Source organism: Panthera onca, chromosome A2 (assembly GCF_046562875.1).
Source record: "Panthera onca isolate mPanOnc1 chromosome A2, mPanOnc1 haplotype 2, whole genome shotgun sequence".
NCBI lineage: Eukaryota > Metazoa > Chordata > Mammalia > Carnivora > Felidae > Panthera > Panthera onca.
Genome location: NC_138340.1, coordinates 118,117,212 through 118,143,454, shown reverse-complemented (window position 1 = coordinate 118,143,454; position 26,243 = coordinate 118,117,212).

The window sequence follows — 26,243 nt, the reverse complement described above, 5'->3', positions numbered from 1 at the left end:
GTCCGTGAGTTCGAGCCCCACGTCGGGCTCTGTGCTGACAGCTCAGAGCCTGGAGCCTGTTTCAGATTCTGTGTCTCCCTCTTTCTCTGACCCTCCCGTGTTCATGCTCTGTCTCTCTCTGTCTCAAAAATAAATAAACGTTAAAAAAAAAAAAAGAAGTTCAGTTTTTATTTAGGAAGTTTAAAGTCAAGTAAGGTTTCTCAATTCTGACAAAGATTATTAAAGGTATCCTAATTTATGTGTCCCTGAACAAGACGCGCAAGGCAGTGCCCTCCTGAAGCCAGTGTTGTTCAGGTGCTGATTTGATATTGAAGCCCTGTGGTGGGTGCCAGGCAGGGCCACCCAGACCCCCTTTAGGACCATGACACTCACTCACCTAGTTGCAAGGAGTTTGGGCTACTTCTAACTCACATCTTAGACCCTCCCTAGGCTTTGCCCTTGGCCAAGGGAGCTGCCTCACCAGAGGTTACTTTCCTTTCTAGCCATTCCTCATGACAGGTGAAATGGGAGGAAGGAGAACTATAAAAGCACCGCCATCTTGCCTCGACATAGGACAACTATTGGAGGCCATTCTACCTGCAACCTACCTTCATTGCAGCTCAACTCCTTCTTCTGCACCCTTCTCCCTCCCTCATCCCTCCCAAGTATTGTTTCCAGAGCATTCTACAGTCAACTTCTTACTCCCAAATCCCCATCTCAGAGTCTGTTGCCTGCAGCAATGGGCTTAAAACCAGCCTAAATCCTGATACCTTCTTAAAGGCTGCCTCTGGAAGAAGGTAAGAGATTAACTGAATGACTGCTAAATGTCTTTCTTCAGAAATAGTGGAGCTTAAAAATATACTAGACCTCAGTAGAAAAGTTACTGAGAAAGGGAAAATTTTTTTCCATGGTTAAAGTCATAACTGACAATTCCTTAAGGAAATCATGACCCCCAACTCACGTGAGCCCCAAAAGTTCAGTAAACAAACAAAACCACCCACCATCATGGAACAAAGAGTTTCAGGAAAAACTTGTCTAAAATTAAAAGTTCAGGGTATGAAATATCATAGACGTTAACTGTGGAAGTCACTATAGCGCTATTAAATGGGCAGAACTCTTGGCTATGATGTGGGTCACAGGCCACCACAAGCTGTGAGATAGCATTTCTGTCTCACACAAGAACTTCTATACAGAGCAACCTAGAATCTTCACACGTGCTTCAAGGTTTGTGACATTCTTTCAAGTTTGGCTTCTCTTGAAAAACAGAGCAAAATCTGTCAACGATGCAGTGGGACATTGCAAGCTACGAAGGAACTATTGGATGGGAAAAGATGAGGATACCCAACCAGCACAGGACAGCTCATGATGTGTGTTTTTCCATTACCAGGGAGGTGCTCAGTGAACGATTCCTGATGCTGACTGCCCCCTGTGATTACTCGCGCTTGTGATATGATGGCACAGGGTAAATCAGCAAGCCCCTGATGATTTACCCCTTCATTCAACTATTTATTCAACAGTGTGTCCATTGGGCTGAAAACTAAGCTGAATAACAAAGGGATCACCAAACACCGTGGCTTTTAAAAACAGAAGTCTAATCCACACTCATGTACCATCACAAGGCGAATGGTCCGGGTTGGGGGAGCTCTGCCATGTCTTTCCATCCAATTGCTCTGTCACTATCCAGGGCGGTGCCCTTGTTTACATGGACACTGCCATGTTCCTGCCCTCAGGAAGGTGAGTACCAGTCTAGGGGCTAGGGCTTGGCTTCTGAACAAACGAGGCAGACATTACACACATCACTTCCTCTCTCACTCCTCAAGTGAGGAGTCAGGCACCTAGCCACCCAGCCACATGGGAAGTTGCTATTGTGGTCTAGCTGGGCGTTTGGCACTGTCCGGCTTAAATCCTATTACTATAGGAAGAAGAACAAATTCTAGCAGACAACTGGAAGTCTCTGTCAATAGTATCAACTTTGAGCCTGGCATCTGCCAGACCCGCGTCCATGGCAGTGAGACAGTGGACCTGTAGTATTTGCTCCTATGGAGTTCACAGTCTGGTGGGGGAAGAAAATACATAAATAAGGAAATATGACCAAGCATAAAGATCCAGGAAGAGGATGAAGACAGTACTGATAAAGACAAGAAAAGAGAGTGCTGGACAGAGGAATCTGATGCTCAAAGTCCCAGAGGGATAAATGCTTGGGTGTACCTAAGGCCCATCCAGAGAGTGGACCCGGAGCAGAGCGAAGGGGAGAAGGCACGAGCTAGGGATGCAGAGGGAGCAGGGCGGGATCCTGAAGGACCCTGAAGGCCATGGTGAGGAGCATGGTATTGGAAGTGCAATGAGGAGGTGGCTTACCAGATACGATCCCTGTGCCTGCTGTGGGGAGAATGTAGCCATCTGTATAATCCACCTATTCCTCTGAGAAGAATGTAGCCATCTGTATAATCCATCTATCCACCAGGAGAATGAATGTTTAAATACTGTCTCTTAAGAATAATTTTCTTTAATGTTTATTCATTTTTGAGAGAGAAAGCATGAAGTGAGGCAAGAGCAGAGAGAGAGATTAAGAGAGAATCCCAAGCAGTCTCAAGCCCCATGTCAGGCTCTGTGCTGATGGCTCAGAGCCTGGAGCCTGCTTCGGATTCTGTGTGTCTCTCTCTCTCTGTGTGTCCCTCCCCTGCTCATGTTCTGTCTCTCTCTCTCTCTCTCTCTCTCTCTCTGAAAAATAAATAAGCATTAAAAAAAATTTTTTTTAAAGAAATGGTAGGCAAATACATATAGTCTGTCTACACCTTTCTGAAATGCACTTTTGCATGGGCAACAACATGCAGACGTTAATAATACCCAAAAGGTACATGTTCTCCCTAGTTTACAAAGTCTTTGTCCCCATTACCCTATGCAGATACCTGGGTGAATTGAATTTGCTATAAATGGCTCTTAACGAGTAAATGAGACCAGTTGACTAAAATTTGAAATTTGTAATAGGCCTATGATACCTATTCACCCATCATAAGCATAAAAGTCTTTAAAAATAGTTAGTGGGTTCTGATGACTCAGGAGGCCTTGATTTCTTGAGCCCTTGGTTTGTAAACTGGTGTGACCTTGGAGGAAATTCTGCCCGTTTGTAACTAAAACTCTGAAACTTTGGAGATAAAGGGTTATTTCAAATCTTATGAGAATATACATGAAGACTGTGTCTGTGCTAACTCAAATTCTAAATTAGTTGCCGGGTGAACTAATCATTTCAAGCATTAAAGCTTGGCCTTGGGATGAAATTAAAGGAGAAACATTTAGGCGGAATCATTGGAGAATTACCCTCAAAGTAAGATGACTAGATCCATAAATATTTTCCTAAGGGAGAAAGTGAAAGTATCATCAGTTTCTAATTCTAATAGGAAAAAAAAAAAAAAAAATTAGCCTGTGGTCCATAGAAAACAACCTTGTGTCAGAACACTAAATTATGTTTCTCTTACCTCCCATTTTCACTGTGACTAATATTTCCTAATAGATTCAACGAAGAAATGCAAAGCAGAAATCTGCATTTGAGATCTCTGATTTATCCACAATAGCCCAAGTACCTGGGCTGGCGTGGGGGTATTACGTGGGGATCCAAGCGCCCAATACAGAAAGCCCAGCACAGCGGTATTTCTAGAGAATTAAGGATGCACAAAACAATGGGTGTGCGGGCAGCAGTGCCAAGAAGGAGAGAATTCTTTAAAAGCAGGAAACAAGGAAGAGGGTCCCACTCACCATTCTTGACCTTTCACTCTGCAGAAAACACTCCGTACCTCTTGGCCAGAGAGCACACCTCCCTCCCTGCTGCCCCCGGGCTTTCATTCTCCAGGCATTTACTGACACCTTCTCTGAGCCAGACCTACAGCTGGAGCCTGAGGCTACAGAGAGGAGTCACATGTGACCCCCAGCCCAAAGGAACAGTTCTTGTGCTAAGAAATGAACACAAAAAGGAACAATCTGGAAAGAGCTCTTAAGAGAGGAAGGTGCCAATGGCTGAGAACCGAGAAGAGTTGGTGATTCACCCTGGCCTCCCCGGTTGGGACAGACTTTACAAAGAGTGAGTTTTGGGGCGCCTGGGTGGCTCAGTCGGTTAAGCGGCCGACTTCGGCTCAGGTCATGTTTTCACGGTTTGTGGGTTCGAGTCCTGCGTCAGGCTCTGTGCTGACAGCTCAGAGCCTGGAGCCTGTTTCAGATTCTGTGTCTCCCTCTCTCTCTGACCCTCCCCCGTTCATGCTCTGTCTCTCTCTGTCTCAAAAATAAATAAACGTTTAAAAAAAAAATTAAAAAAAAAAAAACTGAGTTTTTCGCTTTCGCCAGCTCCTCCGTGATGAGGCTCAGCGAAGAGGAGAGATGTGGGGGTGCTGGGGAGAGCAGCTGAGGCTACAGGGAAGGTGAGAGTCCCCTTGTGAATAATCCCCAGCCATGTGTCTCACATTTGACCTTGGGACTTCTCCTGAGCAGAAGACTCTTCTCCAGGACAGATCTCATCCATGAGAGAGTCCCCCTTGTTCTAGATCAATGACTTCATCCTGGGGACGCAGCAACTTTCTGTGCTCACAGGTGCCGTGGCACAAGGCATGACCCTGAGGACAGCTTGGCTCTGGGTCTCCTTGACTTCTGAGAGGAAGGACAACTATCTCACCCAGGAAGACACAGTGGCCAGACTGACTTCATGACCGGCAGCTGGGCTCATCTGGGCCCTGGAGTGAAAAATCGGGTGGCTCCCTGTCTTCTATATCTTACGGCTCGCTGAGGGGATCTATAAAATGATTCCTTGCTGCTCCATATTGACCTATTTTCCTCTTTTTCTTACTGCACCATCTGGCTGTGACCTACGGTAACAAGACCTCCTGCGTGTGTTCCGCTCATGCCTTCTCAGCTCCCCTCCTCCCGCACACACTATATCTGCAACAGACATTTGCATGGAAGCGCCCAAAGACACTCTATTCTTTCTCCCTTCTTGCCTTTTCACAGACTGTTGCCTCCACCTGGAATGTTCTGTGTGTGCCTGGTGTCCTCCTACTTCCCTTTCCAGATTCAAGCCTAATATAGTCTGGTGCCTGGAACCTTTGCTGAAGTCCCCAGCAGGATGGATGCCCTCCTCTCTGCCCCCTTCCACGATGGATTCTATTCTGTTCTACGCTGAACACATGGCTGCAATAAATCGTCTCACATCCGCCTCTCTCACTAGCCGATGAGCCCTCAAAACGCTTGAAGGGTGGAAAATGTGTTAGTCTCATCTGTTGTCTCCTCAGCTCTCAAACACCCTAGCACACGGGGGATGTTTAGCCAATGCGGACTTTTCGGTGACTTTCAAGATAACCCGTCACGTTCTTACGTGCATTTCACAGAGCTCACGTGCTTAACGCCCTCTTAACAGTTTTCATCCTTTACACTTTAACACGGCATCCTTTACACAGCAATCTTGCATTGATCAGCCCCATTTAGAGATGAGAAAACAGAAGTTTGGAAACTTGTGGTCATCTGCCCAAGGTCACTTAGCAAGAAAGTGGCGAAGCTGAGATGGGTCTGGGACATTCTGGTCTGCTCACAGCCCTCTGGCTTGTACGGTAGGGGGATAGCACTGAGCTCCCTCTCTGAGGTCCGAAGATTACGGAGGACACAATCTCCATCCAGTGCCTGGGGCCACCCACACCCGCTCCTCTGCTCCTTCAGTCCTTCAACTGTGGTCTGAGGCCCCTGGGGGGCTACCCTGTGCGTAGGCCTGAGGGAGGGTATGCTGCAGGAGGTTGCTTGGGTTGGCCTCCACGGGCTGACTCAAGCTCAAATTGTGCTCAAGTCAGCAAGCTGAGGCTACAGCCAGATCTGTGGTGGGAGCGGGGGAAGGATGAGAGTTGGAATTACTTCTCCCACAATTTTATCCCTGGTGTTGGTTTGCATAAAGAAAAAAAAAAAAAATCTCACACTACAGTCCATGTGCTACCAAACTGACCACAAAATCAGAAATATCAGAGCCCAGATTAGGGAGATCTTTAGGTTTTTACGAATTGCCTTCATTTAATTTCATTAATTAATTTATTATTATTATTATTATTATTTTATTTATTTTAATAGATTTGGAGAGTTTGAAAACCCAAAGGCAAAAGAAGGTAGAGTGTAAAAATTGTCCTTGCCATTCTTGTCCCCCATGACCAATTTCCTCTGCCGGAGGTGTTCCATGAATATGCAAGGAAACACACACACACACACACACACACACACACACACACACATAATCACACACCCATTTTTTTCTCCCATTTTTATATGATGGGAAACCTATTTATACACTGTTCTACATCTTGCTTTGGTTGTCACTTGGAATTCCTTCTGGATCCGCACACAAAGAGGTGCCTCCATCTTTTTTATAACTGTACAGTATCCCACTGTATGCATGTCCCAGAATTTGCTTAACCAGTCCCCTAGTGAGGAACATTTAGTTGCTTTTCCATCTGTTGCTATTATAAATAACCTTGAAGTGAATAACCTTATGTATACATCATTTTGGTCACCTGGGAGTATATCCAGAAAACAGGTTCCTAGACTTGGAATTCTGGGTCAAACTGTTGCCCGACGGCCTTCCAGAGTTTGTCCTAATTTAAAAGTCAACTAGAAGTGTTTTAGTGGACCTCTTTCCCCATGAAAGCCCCTTTGACACATTAGCCATCGGGGATGGTGTCAGAAGTTCAGAGAAGCCAGGAAGACCCGACTCCTCTGCATTTAAAAAATAAAGGTGGGGATCGGGGCGCCTGGGTGGCTCAGTCGGTTAAGCGTCCGACTTTGGCTCAGGTCATGATCTTGTGATTGGTGAGTTCGAGCCCCGCATCGGGCTCTGTGCTCAGCTCGGAACCTGGAGCCTATTTCGGATCCTGTGTCTCCCTCTCTCTGCCCCTCCCCTGCTCATGCTCTGTCTCTCTCTGTCTCTCAAAAATAAATCAATGTTTTTAAAAAATTAGAAAATAAAGGTGGGGAAAAATGCAGATGAAAACCACTTCACACATACTAGGATCCTATAATCCAAAAAAAATCAGGAAGTGAGTGTTGGCTGTAGAGAAACCTGAACTCCTGTGCATTGCTGGTGGGAATGTAAAACAATGCAGCTGCTTTGGAAAACAGTTTGGTGATTTCCCAAAAAACTAAACATAAAATTACTTTAATGACTCAGCAATTCTACTCCTAGGTATATACACCCAAAAGGATTGCAGAAAGGGTATTCGAACACTTGTTCGTGAATGTTCATAGCAGCATTATTCGCAGTCGCAAGAGGTAGGAACAACCCAAATATCCATCCACAGATGAATGAATAAACACAATGTGATATGTGCATGCAAAGGAATATTACTCAGCCATAAAAAATAATAGCATTCTGATTTCATGCTACAACATGGATGAACCTCCAAGACATTATGCTGAGTAGAAGAAGCCAGACACGAAAGGTCACATCTATCATATGATTGTATTTACATGAATTATCCAGAATAGATAAATCCACAGAGACAGAAGGTAAATTGATGGTGGCCAGGGGCTGGGAGGGAGAAGGAATGGGGGAGTGACTGCTAATCAGGTACAGGGTTTTTCTTGAGGGTGATGAAAATACTTGGAACTTGATACAAGTGATACCGAATTGTGTACTTTAAAATGGCTAATTTGGGGCGCCTGGGTGGCTCAGTCGGTTAAGCGTCCGACTTCAACTCAGGTCACGATCTTGCGGTCCGTGAGTTCGAGCCCCACGTCGGGCTCTGGGTTGACGGCTCAGAGCCTGGAGCCTGCTTCCAATTCTGTGTCTCCCTCTCTCTCTGCCCCTCCCCCGTTCATGCTCTGTCTCTCTCTGTCTCAAAAATAAATAAACGTTAAAAAAAAATTTTTTTTTTAAATAAAAAAAAATTTTTTTAAATGGCTAACTTATGGCGTACAAATGTCATCGCAACAATAAAAAAGGAAAACAAGCGGCGGTATCTTCGTGTCACTGTTTCATATTCTTGATCTCTGGCTTTCTGGGTCCCCCCCCCGCCGGTGAAATACTTCTCTGGGCCCCCCTCCCAAGTTGGCCTATCTGTAGGAGCAGACAGGATGCTGGCCCAGGGGCTCAGTGGTTACAGAAGTTCACAAATATTAATCAATACCATACGCCGGGCAATGAGCCTGGTGCCTTATATGTATTTTCTCATAACACCACAACCCTGCAAAGTGTGTATCATTATTTTCATTTTACAGATAAAGAGACGGGGATTTAGAGAGGATAAGTACCTCGCCCGGTCTTACTCAGCTAGAAAGTAGCAGAGGGCTTTGACTCCAAAGCCAAGTGCTTTCCATGAAGCAGCCAGCCTCAATGTTTTATCCGTCTCACAGGGACCGGGGACAGCAGGACCTTGCCAACCCCAAAAGCCGCTCCTGATGACTCCATGACCTGGGCCTTTGGCCAGGCTGCTCCTCTGGGAAGCATCGAGCTTCTCCTCCTCTGAGGCCCTCTACGTCCAGCTTACTCCAAGCGTTTCCTTGAAGCCCAGCTTGTCCCTTCTTGCCCTCCCATTTAACATACTGAATTGAGTTCATGGCACTCCATAAATACTAAGTGAATTAAATTGATCTCAGTAGGATGGAGCAAGGGAACAAAATGAATTCAGAGTGTTCGGCCCTAACCTAAATTAGGCTGCTTGAATAAAATAACCTCACCTTATTCCTGCTGTGATGTGAAGAGTGAGGGCTGCTGTGTTCAACAGTCTTAGCTTCAAATCCTGGGTCTGCCGCTTTCTTGCCTGTGTTCTCTAAGCCTTAGTTTGCACATCCATATAAATGGGGCTGTAAAACCATAAGGAGGATCGAACAATACAGTGCGAGAAAGGCCAACGTACTTCATTCAAAAAATATCTATTAAGGCCCCACTATCTAGCAGGCAGCGTATTGGTACAGGAGATTTTTCTTTAAATGTGGTTCACATGATCCTTGAACTCAAGAGACTTTCATTCTAATGGGAGGAGCAGATATTAAATAACTAATTGTGAACCAGGGGTCTTATATTCTGTGTGTGGAAGGGTGTCTGAGGAGGCTTTCTGAGGAAGTAATATTGGAGCTGAGGCTGAAGGATAAGGAGGTATAACTGGAATGTTCCACAAAGGCCATGACAGGTGCAAGGGCCCTGTGGAGGAAATGAGCTAAGGGAGTTTGAGGAACTAAAAGGGGACCAGTGTGCAAGGGACCAGTGTAATAGATATCCAGGGGAAGAGGGACAAGAGATGGCTACCATTCACTGCCAAACACAGAGTAACCCATCAGGTTCTTCCGTCCCTATAGTCACCTTAGTGTCTCTCACCACCCTTCTCCCTGTGTCCCTCCAGCTCACTCTCTAGGACACAGCCTCAGCGGCCATTTGAAGAGACAAATAGATCACTCTCCTCTTAATGGCCTTGAATGGTGGCCCACTGTTTCTAGGAGACTCTCAGACCAGCATCCATAAGGTGTCTGCCTGGACGAGTCCCTGCAGATCTTAGACTCAGTAGGGCTGCAATGCCACAGCTTCTTCTGAGGAACCTGCCCCACCCACAGCTCTTGTCACTCAGGTATCCGTGTGTTGGACAACACAACAGGCCCCCAGCCCCAAGCTATATGGCTGACTAGACCAGGCACATTCACCGAACTCAACAGCTGGCAACCTAAAAGCTTCCCAATGCCCCCTGGTATGGAACCTAAAATATAGTGGAGAGGAAGAAACCTGAATCAATCAGAATGTCTTTGTCAGGAGTTTGAGCTAAGGCATTCCATGAGACTGACCAGAAGCCAAAAAGGTGCCGGGAGATCCAGCCAGGGCCATGGAAAGCCAACGCCATAGAAATTTGACAAAGAAGGGGACAAATGTCACAAGGTAGCAGAAGCCAGTGAGCAGAGAGAATGGAGCAAAGGCCCAGAGACAAGGGGAGATGCAGTGAAAGACAGATCCTGTGGCCCCACAGACAGCTGCAGATTCCTTGACCTGGGTGGGAAACCTTGACTCCTGATGGCTCCTGTCTCCTGCCTCAGGTGGTAGCTCTGCCTCATTCTGGCCCAAGTTGGCCCTTTTCCCATTGTCATCCAAAGTGAATCTCTGCCACTGGATTCTTCCTTGCTTGAGTTACCCTTGCATCCATAGGATCCACGCAAACAGCTACTCAGCTAGGTCCAACTTCTCACTCTTTGGCATCCCCCTTGGCATACAGGGCTTACACGTGTTCAGTATGTACCTACTGGGAAAAAAAAATAAGTGAATGAAATTTACATCCCAAACAATGGCTGGCATGGTGATTGGAGATTGCTTTTTCTCATTCATATCAATTTTAATTGGCACCTTCTGCCCCTTGGATGAGAAAAGTATTTTTTTTTTTTTTTTTTTACCATTTTCACCGTGGTAAGCCTGGAACAAAAAGTCATGGAAGAAGGGGTTGAAGGGAGGCAGAACAGGGCAGGTAGGGAGGTATGTAACAACTATTCGTATAGACCATTTACCCATAAGTAAATATCTATAGGCACCTGTCACTCACTAAATTTGAATGAAGGCAATAGTATGGCACACACAGAGCAATGTGTACCTGGCTTAAGAGTCTACATTTTCTGGGGCACCTGGGTGGTTCAGTCGGTTGAGCGCCCAACTCTTGGTTTCAATTCAGGTCACGATTTCACTGTTTCAAGAGTTCAAGCCCTGCTGTCAGAGCAGAGCCTGCTTGAAATTCTCCCCATCTCTCGGCCCTTACCCTGCTTGCACTCTTTCTGTCTCTCTCAAAATAAAACTTAAAAAAAAAAAAAAAAGAGTCTAGGGGCACCTAGGTGACTTAGTCAGTTAAGCGTCTGATTTCGGCTCAGGTCATGATCTCACAGTTCCTGAGTTCAAGCCCTGCATCGGACTCTGTGCTGACAGCTCAGAGCCTGGAGCCTGCTTCAGATTCTGTCTCCTTCTCTCTCTGCCCCTTCCCCCCTTCCCTATCTCTCTCTATATCTCTCTCCCAAAAATAAGTAAACATTTTTAAAAATTGTTTTTAAAGAGTCTACATTTTCTCTGTTTAGTCAGTGGTGTATGTTCCTTAGATAAAACTTTTCACTCTAATGTATAATGTATAATTGCAGTGGCCCAATATACGGTTGTTATTTTTTGGTTATTACCATGGTAACTGTGTAGACCCCAATCAGTGTCCCACTCCATTCTTTGAGCATCCTCAGCTTATGCAGCCAGAGCTGGTCCCTAGACAGGGTAGAGTTATTTTATCTTTAGACACAGGAGATGATTCCCTGTGCCTCCAATTCCAACCATCATAGCCACACAGCCAAAGTACTTGAACAATGGCCGGTCAGCCCAATGGGGTCTTGCCATTATTAACCAGAGAGAGGGCTCCAGCTGCGTAGAAAAGAATCCAGTGCATGGGAAAAAAAGAGAGAAAGAAAAAAAGGGAGAAAGAAAGTGAAAGAAAGAAAGAAAGTGAAAGAAAGAAAGAAAGAAAGAAAGAAAGAAAGAAAGAAAGGGAGGAAGGAAGGAAGGAAAGAAGGAAGGGAAGGGGAAGAGAAGGGAAGGGAAGGGAAGGGAAGGGAAGGGAAGGGAAGGGAAGGGAAGGCAAGGCAAGGCAAGGCAAGGCAAGGCAAGGCAAGGCAATAGTAGGCCGGTTGTCATTTTCTTATTCTGTACAAATCATACAAGGCATCCTTCCCTGGACATTCTCTGTTGTAGAAATTCAGGAGGCAATATGCATAAAGAGGTGAGAAGCAGTGTGTGACAGAGGTGATTCATGCTCGCCAAATATCTACATGCTCCCTTCCATATCCCAGACTCCCTTGCTGTTTCGGGGCCATGTGACTAGTTCCAGCCTATGGACTGTGGGGAAAATTCTGTGAGTCCTTCCTAGGAGGAGGCAGTGCAAAGCCAGCCAGCTTCCTCCTTCTCTGTCTCTCAAGCCCTGCTGGAGTCTCATGGAAGGACACCTGCTCCTGAAAGCATAGCTGCAGGATGAAAAACTCTTGCTGATTTTGCATCAACAAGAAATGGACTTTTATTGCATTCAGTCACTTAGATTTAGAGGTTTATATGTTACCACAACACAGTCCAGTCTGTTCTGGGCCTTACACTGCAAGGTTCGAGGCTTAAGAAACCTTGAAAGGTAAGAAACAGGCCTGCTTTCAAGCTGCTTGCAGTCTAAATTGGGAGAAGAGGCGGGCAAACATTCCCATGTCAAATGTGAAAGCTCAGGCCACGAAGCTGGCAAAGAGAGAGAGAGATCATTCAAACAGCCCCATGACATGATTTACGTGAAGTAAAAGGCTGACTGGAAAACAGTTAAAGACCTGAGAGATAAAATTCCATTGAACAGGAGGTACAAATGCGGTGACCACGCAGTCCAGAAGTGGCTTGTTAACTTCTTCTAATTTTGTAGTACAGGGTATTTTAAAACATACAGAAAAATAGGATCGTGCAATGAACCCTTCTTCCACTCACCACCTGATTGGAATAATTATCCTTTTACAGTGCAGTTTTATCTACCCTGTATGTTTCTCTCCCTGTAGTGATTTTTAAATGATCCAATAACCAGTCCATAGTCAAATGTCCCCAGTTGTCTCAACAAAAAATCTTTTCACAGTTAGTTTGTTCAAATCGGGACCCAAACAAGTCCCAAACACTGAATCTCATTGGTATGTCTTTAAAATCTGATTTCAGGGGCACCTGGGTGGTTCAGTTGGTTAAGCGGCTGACTTCAGCTCAGGTCATGATCTCGCAGTTCATGGGTTCAAGCCCCGCATCAGGCTCTGCACTGACAGCTCAGAGCCCGGAGCCTGCTTCGGATTCTGTGTCTCCCTCTCTCTCTGCCCCTCCCCCCTCCTGCTCATGCACGTGCTCTCTCTCTCTCTCTCTCTCAAAATTAAATAAACATTTAAAAAATAAATAAATAAATAAAATCTGATTTCAGCCATGACAGTGTACCTCTGCATACATTTATAAATGACGTTTATACATACCAACTTCGTAAATATTTCCAAGGCCCTGCCTCGTCTGCTGTCACATAAGAGCAAAAGAAATTTGGTAAACAACTGAAGTATCGTGAGCCACCTAATCATGTTGGGTTTGCAGAGGCCATACAGCAAAATGTGTGGCCAGACCACATGCAGCAAACATCCATGACATGTGACCCATGACAGGAGCCACATCTGGACCCAGATGGGCCCTTCCAAAAGTGCCTACCAGAAGAAGAAAGGCCCCGTGGAGTGTGTATCCATCTCCTTAACCACTGGGATTGCACGAAGGTCCCATCTGGAACTCGGGGAATTGTGGGCAAGGGTGTGTTTTATCAGCTAACGAGCAAAGCGGCTGTGACTCTGGTCCCTGTCTTTGGCTTTTCACCAAAAATAAGTGCTTCCTGGGAGGCAGTGGCCAAGAAAGGTGGCCGGTCGATGATTCTGGAAGGAAGCGACTGTCACCCCAGGTGTGAGCCTGTGCCTCTGGCATAGTAACTGCAACACTACCGACCAGGAAATGAAGTGTGACCCAAAGGTATCCTGACCAAATTCCGGACTCAGATGATGACTGCTGAGTGTTATTACAGAATCAGAGAGGATTTCAGAATCTGAGAGAGACAGAGAGACAAAGAGTGAGGGACAAACGAAGACAGACACAGAGGACAAGAGTGAGGAGGCATCCATCCATCCATCCATCCACCCACCCAGCCATCCACGCAAATGAGAGGCAAAGGCAGCAAGAAAGAGCAGAGACAGGAAGAGGCAAGAGCAGGGGTGGAGCAGGGAGGGGAACCGAGTAGAGCCAAACGCCGTTTCTTCTGACAGTTTGCTGAAGAACCCCGCTCCAAACACTGCCCAAGAAGCCAACAGGTAAGCTCCTGCCATTTCCTGCAGAGAACGCTGCCCTGCCAGCATTGTTGAACCACCAGGGTTGCGCTCCCCGCTCTCGTGCTGGGGATGAACGGCCGGCCGGCCTTTGTTCTGTTTTCCCAGCTACGGTGCAAATGAACGGGGGGGCAATCAACACAACAGCATATCAGATGTGGATTATTGGTTCAGAAGGGGACCCGGATCCCGGAAACCCCGCCAAAGAGACGGTGAAAAGGTCTGAAGAGAAAGCAGAAGGCTGTGGCTGGGGTGATGTGCCAATTAAGAGGGCTTGTTTGGAGCCACTTGGAGTGGCAAGGCGAACGGTGCATGTAAATGATCAAAAGCAGGCGGGACCCTCTCCCATCAGTCACAAAAGATGCTTAAGGCCGGTTCCTTTGAATGCTGTTTTAGTAGTGGTCTCATACAATACATCTTAAGGAACATTTATACTGTGTTCACTGTGCATTCAACTGTGGCCACTTCAAAGGTTTAGCCAAGTATTTTATGGCCATGGTAAAGGGTTCTTATTGATTTAAATTACAAGCTTGGCTCCCGTCAGCTCCACTTGAGGGCAAAAATGCAATAAAATATCCCACAGCACAAGAGACAGACATATCGCATTGCAAATCTTAAGAGATCCTTTTCACTATAATCACTCTCAATGATATTTATTTATATGGGCAAGGTTATCAGAGAGATTTGTCTACAATCTTTAAGCTTTGGGGGTTGGTCTTGGTTTGAGGGTTTGCTTTTTAAGAAAGCTAGCTCTAACCTGGGCTAAAGAAAGGTCACAAGTGCATTCCGTGTCCCCTGGCTTGGTCTCCCACCGCTCCCCGACTCCTAACAGAATGGTCTTTCCAAAAATAGTGACATTGACATACTGGCCATCACGGCTGACGGATTATGGTTTCCAGCCCTCCGATCATTTGCATATCCAGCAGGCCAGACTCAAATGAATGAGAGGTGTCAAGGCTTGAATGACAAGCCTATCAAGGCGATGGAAAGCTGTCCCAGGATTAACTGTCACGGAGACAAACTCCACTCTGGAGACAGAGACATGAGCACGCTATTGGAAGACTGTAAAATGGAGGGCAGCCCGGAGCTGTCAATACGAAACGCTGTTTATGCTACTCGCTAAGCCCTGTGATCACCAGCACAAAGGAAGTCACCTTATGCTAAGAAAAAGAGAGAAAGCCAAGGCAGCCAGCTCTGGTCTGCTTCATTCCTGGTTCCTTTATAATAATTTGCCTGAAACATACCCAGGATGGAGCTAACCCCTGGACATACACAGAAAATAGCAAATGACTATTATGTATCTGACATTTGAAATAACATGTTTCTGGAGGGTTGGCATTACAAGAGTCATTTCACTTCAAAATGTTATTCCTAATGTAATTTTTTAAAATTCATAAGAGGCACTTGCTAGAATTCAGTGTAGCACTAAAGTCACTCAGAAGACAGAGGTCAAATTCATTTCATTTCTTTTATGTTTTCTTCTCTCTGCTAGATGAAATAAATGATTAAGCCTAGAACACTTGGCAGTTCAGCGAATGTGCTCCGTGGCACCATTACAAGATCGATTTTCTCAATACAGGAGTCTTTCTAGGGTGCACATTGCTTAGCTGACATCTGTCGCCGTTGTCATGGCAGCGCTCTCTCCAGCATAGTGAGAGGTCAGGCCTGACAGGGAAGGCCTCGCCAGCTCTACCCCAGTCACTTCAAGGTTAACAGCCAATGGACCAAAGAAATAGGCAATTATAGTACAGTCAATTCCGGTTAAGGAAATATCTGAGAAGTAAATATATCTGATAAGTGAATGGAAATGAAACAGCCAATGCTATTGATGCAATCCCATAATATCAATATCATTTGGTGGTGCAGTTTGGTTGTTCCTTGTAAAATTTCCATGCTCGGAGAAATGTGGCGAAAGCGAGGATAAGCAAAACTTCGTTATGCTGCCATTAGCCTCTGTATTCGAGGAACAGGATTCCCCACAAACGGACAGATGACTAGTAGCCAAGGAGAGGCAATACCTTCTTCCAGGAAAAAGTACAAAGAGGATCCCCTGGGTGCCCATCCCCTGTTGGTTTTGTCCTCTGATATTTCCAGCTGCATGTACGCCTAAGGAAGATTCCCAGCCCTTTAAAGGAAGTTGTCGTTGAAATCATATTTCTCCTTGCTACCCCAGAGTTACCCAATTTATTCTTTATCAAAGTGAAAGTCTTTTCTACAGTCTCAATGACCCTCAAACATATCAAGTTTTCCAAATTACCAACATGTTGGAATTAAAAATTTCTAATGATCTGCATTTCTACTAAAGCATAACTTTTGATGGACAGAGAAAAGCATTATTATAATAGACATTCTCCGAATAGAATTAGAAAAATGACAGGTGGAACTAAAATGTAAAGATTTTCAATTACAAGTTGCATACCCCAGGAATTCAGTTACTGACAACCTCTGCAGGTTGCAATACTTGAAATTCATTATAGTACATACATTCACGTTACCCACTCCTGATTAAATCCTGCAGTTAGTATAAAGAGATCTTCAGATTTCATCAGACGTCTGAAAGAATGGCAATGACTTTTCTTCCGCCATGAGATTTTTTTGCTCGCAAAGAAGAATGGAAAATTAAGGGTAAAAATAATATACATATTGTCACTGTGGCTACTTGTCTCAGATTTTTGTCAAAAGATTCTTGGCTATGGTTGGTGTAGACCTTCGTGACCGCTGAGGTCTTCGGTCAATCCTTGGCCACAGCAAGCGGTGGAATCTCATCCAGCAGTGGTCAAGCTGCACTTGCTAACTTGCTTCCCAGAATCCTCACTACTAAACTGAAGCCATCCATGTCTTCATGGTCAAAGCTGACTTAGCACCTGCTCTGGTCAGCTGACGACACGCCCTTCAGCCTGATGGTCACTTGAGAACCAATGGCTTCATTGGAAAGTTCAGCATTATTTTAGAAAGGTTATGTGTGGATGCAAGAAAGAGTAACCCAGTCAAATTAGCTTAGGCGTAGAGAATTTTCTTGTAAAGACACAACAGGCAATCCTGAAAAGAATGGGAAACAGACAGGAAACGAATGAGATACAGGCCAAGTGGGAACTAGAAAGAACTGAAACTGGAAAGCCTGAAATCAGAGTTCTGCTCTCAACATGGACTTCACCTCTGTCTCGCTTTTCTTCTTTCTTCACCTCTCTCTTTCTCTTGCCACAAGCTTCCTCTGCTTTCAACATGGATTGACCTGGAGCAAGCTTTCAGTCCCAACATCATCTTCACCTTTACTGACTGAGGTTCTCAATGTCCAGACTTCAAATACCCGTAAGACAGAGTCTGTTGAGCTCAGCCCAGACAACAGTCTGGTCCCCCCACAGTCGGGGCTGAGGTGGATTTAACCTGCTGTCGGGCATAAGAGTGGGCATTAGACCTGACCTGCCCGGGACCACCCCATCAGCAAGGGCAAGGCACATACTCAAAACATGTTTTCTAGGTCTTCTTCAAGGATCAGAGGTGACATATAAATTGAAAATTCCCCACATGCCCAACGGCTCATCATCTTAATGGTGAGCAAGAGTTCTAAAACAAAATGATGCCGAGATAGTTATTCAACCATAGGACCATGAATTTGCATTAGTTGTAATATTGTCAGAGTCCTTCTTGTCAGTGTAAAATGACTAACCATGGAACACACACGCACACACACCCCTCCTCCTTCCTCACCTCATGACGGACAAAAAAATTTGAGCCTTGGCCTTCAGACCAGACTTTGCCAACATCGCACCCTATGTCCACTGTAGCCCGCGTTTGCCCTGCGCTCCAGCTACCCTGCACTGTTTTCTGTTCCCTGTTCCAGCCCTGCCCTCTCCTTTCCTCCACGGCCCCCTTCACACAGTTTCCATCCCATCTTCTCTCTGGGCCACACTATAATTAAATATAGCTAACACACAGAAGCTCTCAAAGAATAACCAGGAAGTAACAAATGGCTGCTAGAAGTGGGGTATTTTCTCAAGCAGGTAGTTTAAATGGACACTTGATGTCACTGGTTGAGAGAAAGCATACAGGGCCCATCCTTGAGGGCCAGCTAAGCTGGCAGCTCCCTCATAAAACCTTCCCTTGACTACCCAGATGAAAAATCAATAATCCCTCCTCCAAGGAAGCATTTCTTGTCTCTATCACAGTTTTCCAAATGTAAGCACTTGTGGATCCTGAAAATTACAAGCCCACAGACCACATCCTGAGGAGCATTGCATTAGAAGTTAAACCCTGTCACCTGAGGGGCCATTTGAGCCATGTTCAGTCATAAACTTGGAACCTGAAATCACATGGCAGTTCTAAGTTATTAGGCTGACCTCCAGATGATCCCGAAGATTTTTCTACTAATATCCAGATGATCATTGAAATAAGAACACAAATCGTCATCATCAAATCTCAATTTTAGGGGCACCTGGGTGGCTTAGTCAGTCAGCTCAGGTCATGATCTCCCAGTTTGTGGGTTTGAGCCCCACATCAGGCTTTGCGGATGGCTTGGAGCCTGGGGCCTACTTCAGATTCTGTGTCTCCCTCTCTCTCTGTCCCTCCTCCCCTTGCGCTCTGTCTCTCTCTCTCTCAAAAATAAACTTTTTTTTTAACTTTTAAAAAATCTCAATTTTAAATAAATTTAAATCTTTAGGTAAATTTAAATCTAAAATTTAGGCCTGTGTAGTCCGGCATACCCAGAAAACTCTCATTCCAAGTCACTGGGTCCACATGGAATTAACCAGATACCAGCTCTCTCGTCCCGATTTGACTTTGTAGCTCTGGCTTCTAAAGAACCTCAAACATCCTCTACAGCTTAGTAAACTATATACCTTCTATTTACACTTGATCAAAGCCATAAATCCAGAGCTTGTTTTGGATGGTGATAGATTTCCAGCTTGTTCACTTGTAAACCCAAAATACCAATCCTGGTCTTTTAAAGGCTCCATGATTTTCGACACACCATCTGAGCAGGAATGCCCATCATTTGCCAAAACAAGAGAACTGCTTTATATGCTCACAAGTTATTTAAAAAATATATGTGTGTGTGTGTGTGTGTGCGCGCACGCGCGTGCACACACACACACATACACATATACAGTATTGACTTCATTTGAGGGCTTTCTGCTTTTTTATCATCGCTGGTCCAAACTGAGAATTACTGTGGTGGAGACAGAGATAACTCTTTCCTATCCTTTGTCTCATCTCTGGGTGATTTTTTTTTTTCTTTCAGTTTTGGGCTGGAGCTTTTTTTTTTTTTTTTGTATCTAATATAGAAGATGCCAAGGACTGTGCCAGCATCTGAGAATACAAGTATCTCATAGCTTCATGGGGAAGACAGATATGTAAATAGATAATGCAATGGAATAAACTTTGCAAATGAGGTATATATTAAAGGCTATGAGAAAGAAGGGAAACATTAACACTTCCTCGGGAATTTTAGAAGAGTAGTACCTGTTTTTACTAACCAGATTTAGTACCTCTTCTCACTAACCAAAAGAAATCTGAAGAGGGTTTTCACTTTTTTCTTAAGATTTTTTTCAAGTGTATTTGTTTATTTCGAGGAGTGAGAGACAGCATGAGCAGAGAAGGGGCAGAGAGAGAGGGAAAAGGAGAGGGAATCTCAAGCAGGCTCTGCACTGTCAGCACGGGGCCCCACGCAGGGCTCCAACTCACAAACCATGAGATCATGACCTGAGCGGAAATCATGAGCGTGACATTTAACCGACTGAACCACCCCAGGGGCCCCAGGATTTTCACTTGTATGAAGAAAGCTGTCAGTGTACTAATAGCTTTTCATAGAAGTGAGGTGACATAAACTTTTGGAAAGCAAGAGATACCTACATGGCTGCATAACAATTACCCCAAAACACAGCAGCTTAAAGCCAACTTTTTTCTTTTCCTCACAATTTCTGTGAGTCAAGAATTCGAGAGCTAGCTCAAGGTTTCTCATTAGGTTGCAATCAAGACCACTCACATAGCTGTTGGCCGGAGGCCTCAGTTCTTCTTGTGGGCCTCTCTGTGGGGCTTCTTGAATGTTCTCATAAAATGGCAGCTGGGTTTCCCAAGAATGAGTGAACTGAGACAGAGACAGAGATAGACAGAGAAAGACAGAAAGAGAGAGGTCCTAATCTTAGACATCACACACCATCACTCCCTGCATAATCTACTTGTTTAAAAGTTACTCAGTACAGCCCATACTTAAGGGCATAGCATTTAAGCCCCATCTTTGTGTCAAAGATTTATTTTGAAATCATGAGTATTGAAGAATGAATAGGAGCTTTCTACAGCAAAGCTGAAAGAGAGAACAATTTGGGCAGAGGGAAGAGATGTACAGGTGTGGGAGAACATGAGTTTCAAGAAAAGCAAGGAGTTCACTGGAGGTGTTCGAACTTATCTCAGCACCTTCATTAGATAAGATCTTACAAAAATGCATAGTATGCAAAACAAAACTGGCTCTGATATGGTTGAAGCTAGGTGAAGAAGGGGGAGAAGAAACTCCCATTCCAAGGCAGACCTTATTAGAACTCCCTGGAGGCCCAAGAACTTGGTAGAGTTGTCTGAAAACCACTCCTATAGGCAACAGATAGTAGTGTTTATCTCTAGGTGCAAGGCATACTCTCTGTTCAACTTTGTCTTATTAGGTAACAAATTGTGCACTTGTCCTATCACTGGCCTGTAACTAAATTTTAAAATTTCTCATTAAAAAGAGAATAATGATCTTGTTGCAGCACAGGAAAATTCCAATTTAATAATGGGTTATATTCTAAGAGATCACTTATAAGAAGGTTCTTCAGAGCTCTGTGTATCAGTTAGCTATTGCCACAAAGATGCTGTGTAACAAAGCATCCCCAAACTCACTTAAACAACTTAAGCTTAAAACAACTATCACTCATTCTCATGTATCTGCAGGCCAGCTGGAGATGAGCTCATTTAAGCTGGTGCTCAGTTCCATGACTTTGCTTCAAGCTGCAACTCTGCTAAATGAGTAGTAGCTATCCACAGAAAGTTCATCATCGACAGACGAGAAGTGCAAAAAGTACAAGAGGGCAAACAAAAAAAGACAAAGCCTCTAAATACCTAGAGAGATAACTGGCATACTTTTGCCCACATGGGGTTGGCCAACACCAAGTTTTATGAATGACCCCAGAGTCAAGAGATAGTAAGATACACTGTAGACTCCTCTTACATGAGCCTAAAGCAAGGGGGTGAAGAATTGGAGCCAATCATTGCAATCTATTAGCATTGTTCCTTAAAAACAAAATTGTAAATTGTGGCTTATCATATTAGCTCACCAAAACGGACTTAATGCTAAAAGGAATGACATCAGTGGCCTAGAATCAGGTAGTTCTACGATGCAGTCACATTTTTTAAGTAAGCTAAATTTGTCTTCCCAGGTCACTTTCTTTATTTCCTTAACAGTGTTCCCTCTTCTCCCCAAGTGCCCTGCATCCTCGGGGCCGCCCTAAACCCCTCACCTCTGTGCCACATTCATCCCCTGCCTACCTCCTCCCAATTATTTCAGCCCCCTGAACTCTGAACCCCTGACTGTAGAACCTCCCAACTGGATGCCCTAAGGAAAACCATCTTATTGATCCAATTCATACCCACATATGAATGGCCCCTTGTTTCTTCACACTTCCCAAGACTTTTGACTTTTCAAAGGGGCCTGTCCCATAGCCCAGTGATTCTCCCACTGGTGACATGCAAGACAGTAAATACATTGGTAAAAGCCAAAGGTCTGGGATATTTTCAGAAAAGGGGACTATGTCTTAGGTCTTCCAGTCACTCTCATTTTGTGAAGGAACGTGTCATTTATATGTGCAGAGCCTGCCCTATTCACTTTATTACTCTCAGTTCCAATATTTTCTTTTCCTTTCTATGCTGCTACAGGGAATTGAACTTACCAGGAGAAGATAAATGTCAGTGTTATGATTTACATCTCATTACAAGACTGGTGTTGTTTCCCATTTCGAAATTTACTCCATAGGCCAAATCTTCAAAGACTTTCTTTTTTATCTTTCAACATTAAAATGACATATTTCAACATGAAATATGCCTACTTTGACTTAAGAAGAGCTTAACAGTTTGGCCTTTGTACTGGGTTTTCATATGAACATCCCTATTTGAAATGAACAAACAAAAATAGAAATTACTGTCTTGAGAACACTGTTGTTAATCACATTTGAAATAATGTTTGCATTTAAAGGCAGATCATAAAGAAGGATTCTAGGTATTAAATTTTAGTAATACCACTTTTGTATCCTGTTCAAATGTCAGTGTACAGACAAAGGGAAGTGGAAAGTGGAAAGTTAAGGACTGAAGATACCATGTAAAAGACTAATATGAATAATTTGGGCCAAAAAATACAGCTTTATTGATCTTAAGGTATGAATTTATGTATGGTTCTTCATTTCTGCTGATGTTTCATGACAAAAAATAGCAAGGTCCATATGCCTGGTGACAGCATTATTAGGCCATATTTTAGCCACTTTGAGCAGCCTTTGAAACAGTCAATATCCTCCCCCATGACTTTGCCATGCAAACTATAGTACTTAGCATCAAACTATGTGAGGATGGGCCAGTAGCAACAATTATTTCTCCTCTTGTCTGGCCAAGTGTCGATAACCACACCATCAACTTCAGGTAGGCTATGCTAGGTTAGGATTTGAGGTGTTGGGTTTAAGAGTTCCTTCTCACACTTTTTCTTACATTGGCCAAGAGGTCATCCAAATTCCCTCTACCCAAGAAAGAATGCTTGTCTTTGCTTCCTAACAATCAAATTCTGATGCCGTCTAAATACAGGCAAAACTCTCAGTGAAAACCGGGAAAGGCGGGGTGTAATAAGGTATGATTAGAAAGGTAAGCTCTACCCTTGAATGGCAGAATAACCAATCAATCACCAGTCATGAAGCTGTCTTTATTACTGGCTCATTTAGAGTGAACTCATAGGTTAATGGCTAAAATGAGGCATAGGGTTCAGAACAATGGTTCAAATTCCAGATCCTACATTTACCAGCCAAGCTACTTAACTTTTCGGTGCTCGGTTTTTTGTTTTGTTTTGTTTTGTTTTGTTTTGTTTTTACCTGCAGGTAAGGATAATAGTACATACCTCTTAGAGTAATTATAAAAGTGAAACAAGTCCGCATGTTTGAAGTGTTGAGAATAATGCCTGGCCAACATCATGTCCCTACCATCATTATCTGGGGATTCTTCTTAACCAGGTTGTCTCTCTTTCCTCTTAACTCAGATTATTTGAGAACTGCTGAGTTAGCCCCTGGTTGATTCACATTTTTGAGTCCTTATTAAACAGTGCTATTGGGAGTGCAGCTTGGACAACCACTCAGATCTTGGCCTGAAGATGCTCCTTCCCTATGAGCTAGCGACACTACTCTTGGGCATATACAACAGAGAAATGTTTAGACCAAGAGACTAGATTGGATTAGACTATTCATGGAAACATGGCTTGTAATAACAAAAAGTGGAAACATCTAGATGGTCATCAAGAAAAGGATGGATAGGGGCGCCCAGGTGGCTCACGTCAGCACAGATCCCACCGTGGGGCTGGATCCCATGAATCATGAGATCATGAACTGAGCTGAAATCAAGAGTACGATGCTTAGACATGTGCATGCACATGTGCTCTCTCTCTCTCAAAATAAATAAACATTTAGTGGCATCTGGGTGGCTCAGTCTGTTAAGCATCCAACTTTGGCTCAGGTCATGATCTCATGATGTGTAAGTTCAAGCCCCACATCAGGTTCTGTGCTGACAGCCCAGAGCCTGGAGCTTTCTTTGGATTCTGTGTCTTCCTCTCTCTGTCCCTCCCTGGCTCTCACTCTGTCTCTCTCTCTCTCAAAAATAAATAAACATAAATAAATAAATAAATAAATAAATAAATAAATAAATAAACAAACAAACAAACATTTTAAAAAGGATGGATAAAATCAGTCTTAGAGTATTCACACAAGAATAACAGAATAATAATAGAGTATGAAGAAAGCATGTTATAGGTATCAACTTAGACAAATCTCACAAATATAATACTGGGTGAAAAAACAATTCATAGAAGTATATAACAGTCCAGTTCCATTTACATATAGTTCAAACCCAGAAAATTTGTTTCCAAAAAGCAGAAGCATAAGAGAAGTTTGAATAAGCAGAACTTGAAAACAAACCCATAATAGAAAAAAAAAATCACATCATCAACATACAAATAGTTATATGCATATTGGGAGCATTATATGCATAAAATTATGATAGTGGTTACCTCTGGGAGTAAAAAGGGTGTTTTGGAGTCTCAGTGGAAGAAATATAATGTACTCCATTTCTTAATTTGGAGGGGGTGGATGCATAGACATTCGTTCTATCTCAAAATCTTCTAATGCATATGTATTATGAATTTGAAGGTAATTTAACATTTTATTCAAAAGTTCTTGAAAGAAGGGGCACTCAGTTGCTTAAGGGTCTGACTCCTGGTTTCAGCTCAAGTCATGATCTCACAGTTCGTAGGTTCAAGCCCCATGTCAGGCCCATGCTGACGATGCACTCTTTTCTCTCTCTCTCTCTCTCTCTCTCTCTCTCTCTTTCTCTCTGTATCAAAATAAATAAACTTAAAAAAAAAAAAAGTTCAGGGCTCCAGGGTGGCTCAGTCGGTTAAGCATCTGACCTCAGCTCAAGTCATGATGTCATGGTTCAAGGGTTCCAGCCCCACATCAGGCACTGTGCTGACAGCTCAGAGCCTGGACCCTGCTTCAGATTCTATGTCTCCCACTCTCTCTGCCCCTCCCCTGCTCATCCTCTGTGTGTGTGTGTCTCTCTCTCAAAAATAAATAAGCATTAAAAAAATTTATTTAAAAAGAAAGAAAGAAAGAAAAAGTTCTTCAATGAAGAAAATCTGAACAAAGCCACTACTTTGCTTAGGGCCCCATCCCTTTTCCCTCAGGTGGCTCACCCACACACATTGGTGGCAGCAGGAATTTAGAAGGTGCTGGTTCCTTCTCTTCAGTTATGCCAGGGCACTGCTTTGCAGATATTTCTGTTTAAAGATATGCAGTAGAGTCAGGTCTGAGGGGCAGTCTCCTCTATTTACATATCTGTCCGTTTTCTTCATATAAGAATGCAGTATCCTGCCCCAAAGATATAGCACCTCTTCTCACAGACATGACTCTACCTAGCAGTGGAAGCACACAACCACCACGGATCCCACTGGCCAAGGGTTCTAGTCACCCTGCTTCCTTCTGGCGGCTTCCATTCTGTTTTACCCTCAAAGGGGCCCTCGTGCCCTGTGTTTGCCTGTATTCACCATCTGCAAGTTCTTTTGGAAGTCCCAGACCGTAACTCTTAAGTGTAAAAACAAGGGAATGGCATCTATAGGGTTAAAGCCCAACTGGCCTGATTACAGGTTCCATAACGGAACATCCTCTCAATGGGATTTAAATCCATACGCGGTGCTCATTATCCACCAACACGCAAGATGCGGCGCGGGGGGAGGGAACGGAAGAGGCCGAGAGCTCACCTGCGGTCATGGGAACCAGTCCCCAGTGGCCGTCCCCTCCCTGCAGCCACCAGGACTTCACTCTGCATTATTTATTTATTTCTAAGACCTGGGGGGGGGGGGGGGGGGGGGGGAGGGGGGTAGGAGAGGAAAGAGAAGAAGAAAAGGAAGTGATTTTTCTTCTTAATAGGTTTGCTCTTCTCGCTCTGGGTAGAATCAATGCGAGCGAGCGTTGAACACGCTCTTTCACATCCCCTCCCCTCCAAACTGCTTCCTCCCATTGTAAATAATTCAGACAAAATAAAATAATCATGTGCTGGTAATTACCACCCCTCCCCCCCCCCCCAAAAAAATGAACGACTGCTGCAATGTGGTCCCCCTGGATGTTGCAGGGCCATTAATGGTGCCCCTGCTTGTGGCAAGTTGAGGCTGGGGTGCGGGTGGGGTGGCCTCTGAAGGTGAGGGCAGGAGGGCTGCTGGATGTTACTCCTGCACCGAAGGGCCCTGAAATGACGCCACCGCGCTTCCAGGGAAATGGCCGGCTTTCTGCTAAAGGGTCAGGAAACAGCACAGATATAAACTTGTCGCTCTAAACCAAATTCTTATTTTTTTCATTCTAATCTCCATCTTTATGCATGAGAATAAAGCTTCTATGAGATGCTCCAAGGCTCCCCCCAACTCCCCCGCCCAAAACAAGTATGCCTTGTTTCCCAGCCTCACTTCCTCATAGAGTGGATTTATTTTTGTTTTGTGGATTTTTTTTTTCTTCACTTGAACGCCTTGCTCACCTGCGTGGGCCTCATTAACAAGAATTTTTCGGAGAGGAGCAAGCAAGTAGTTCTTTTGCTTCAGAACATCCAACAAGTTCAGGCAGGGATAGCACCAGTTCCAAAATGAA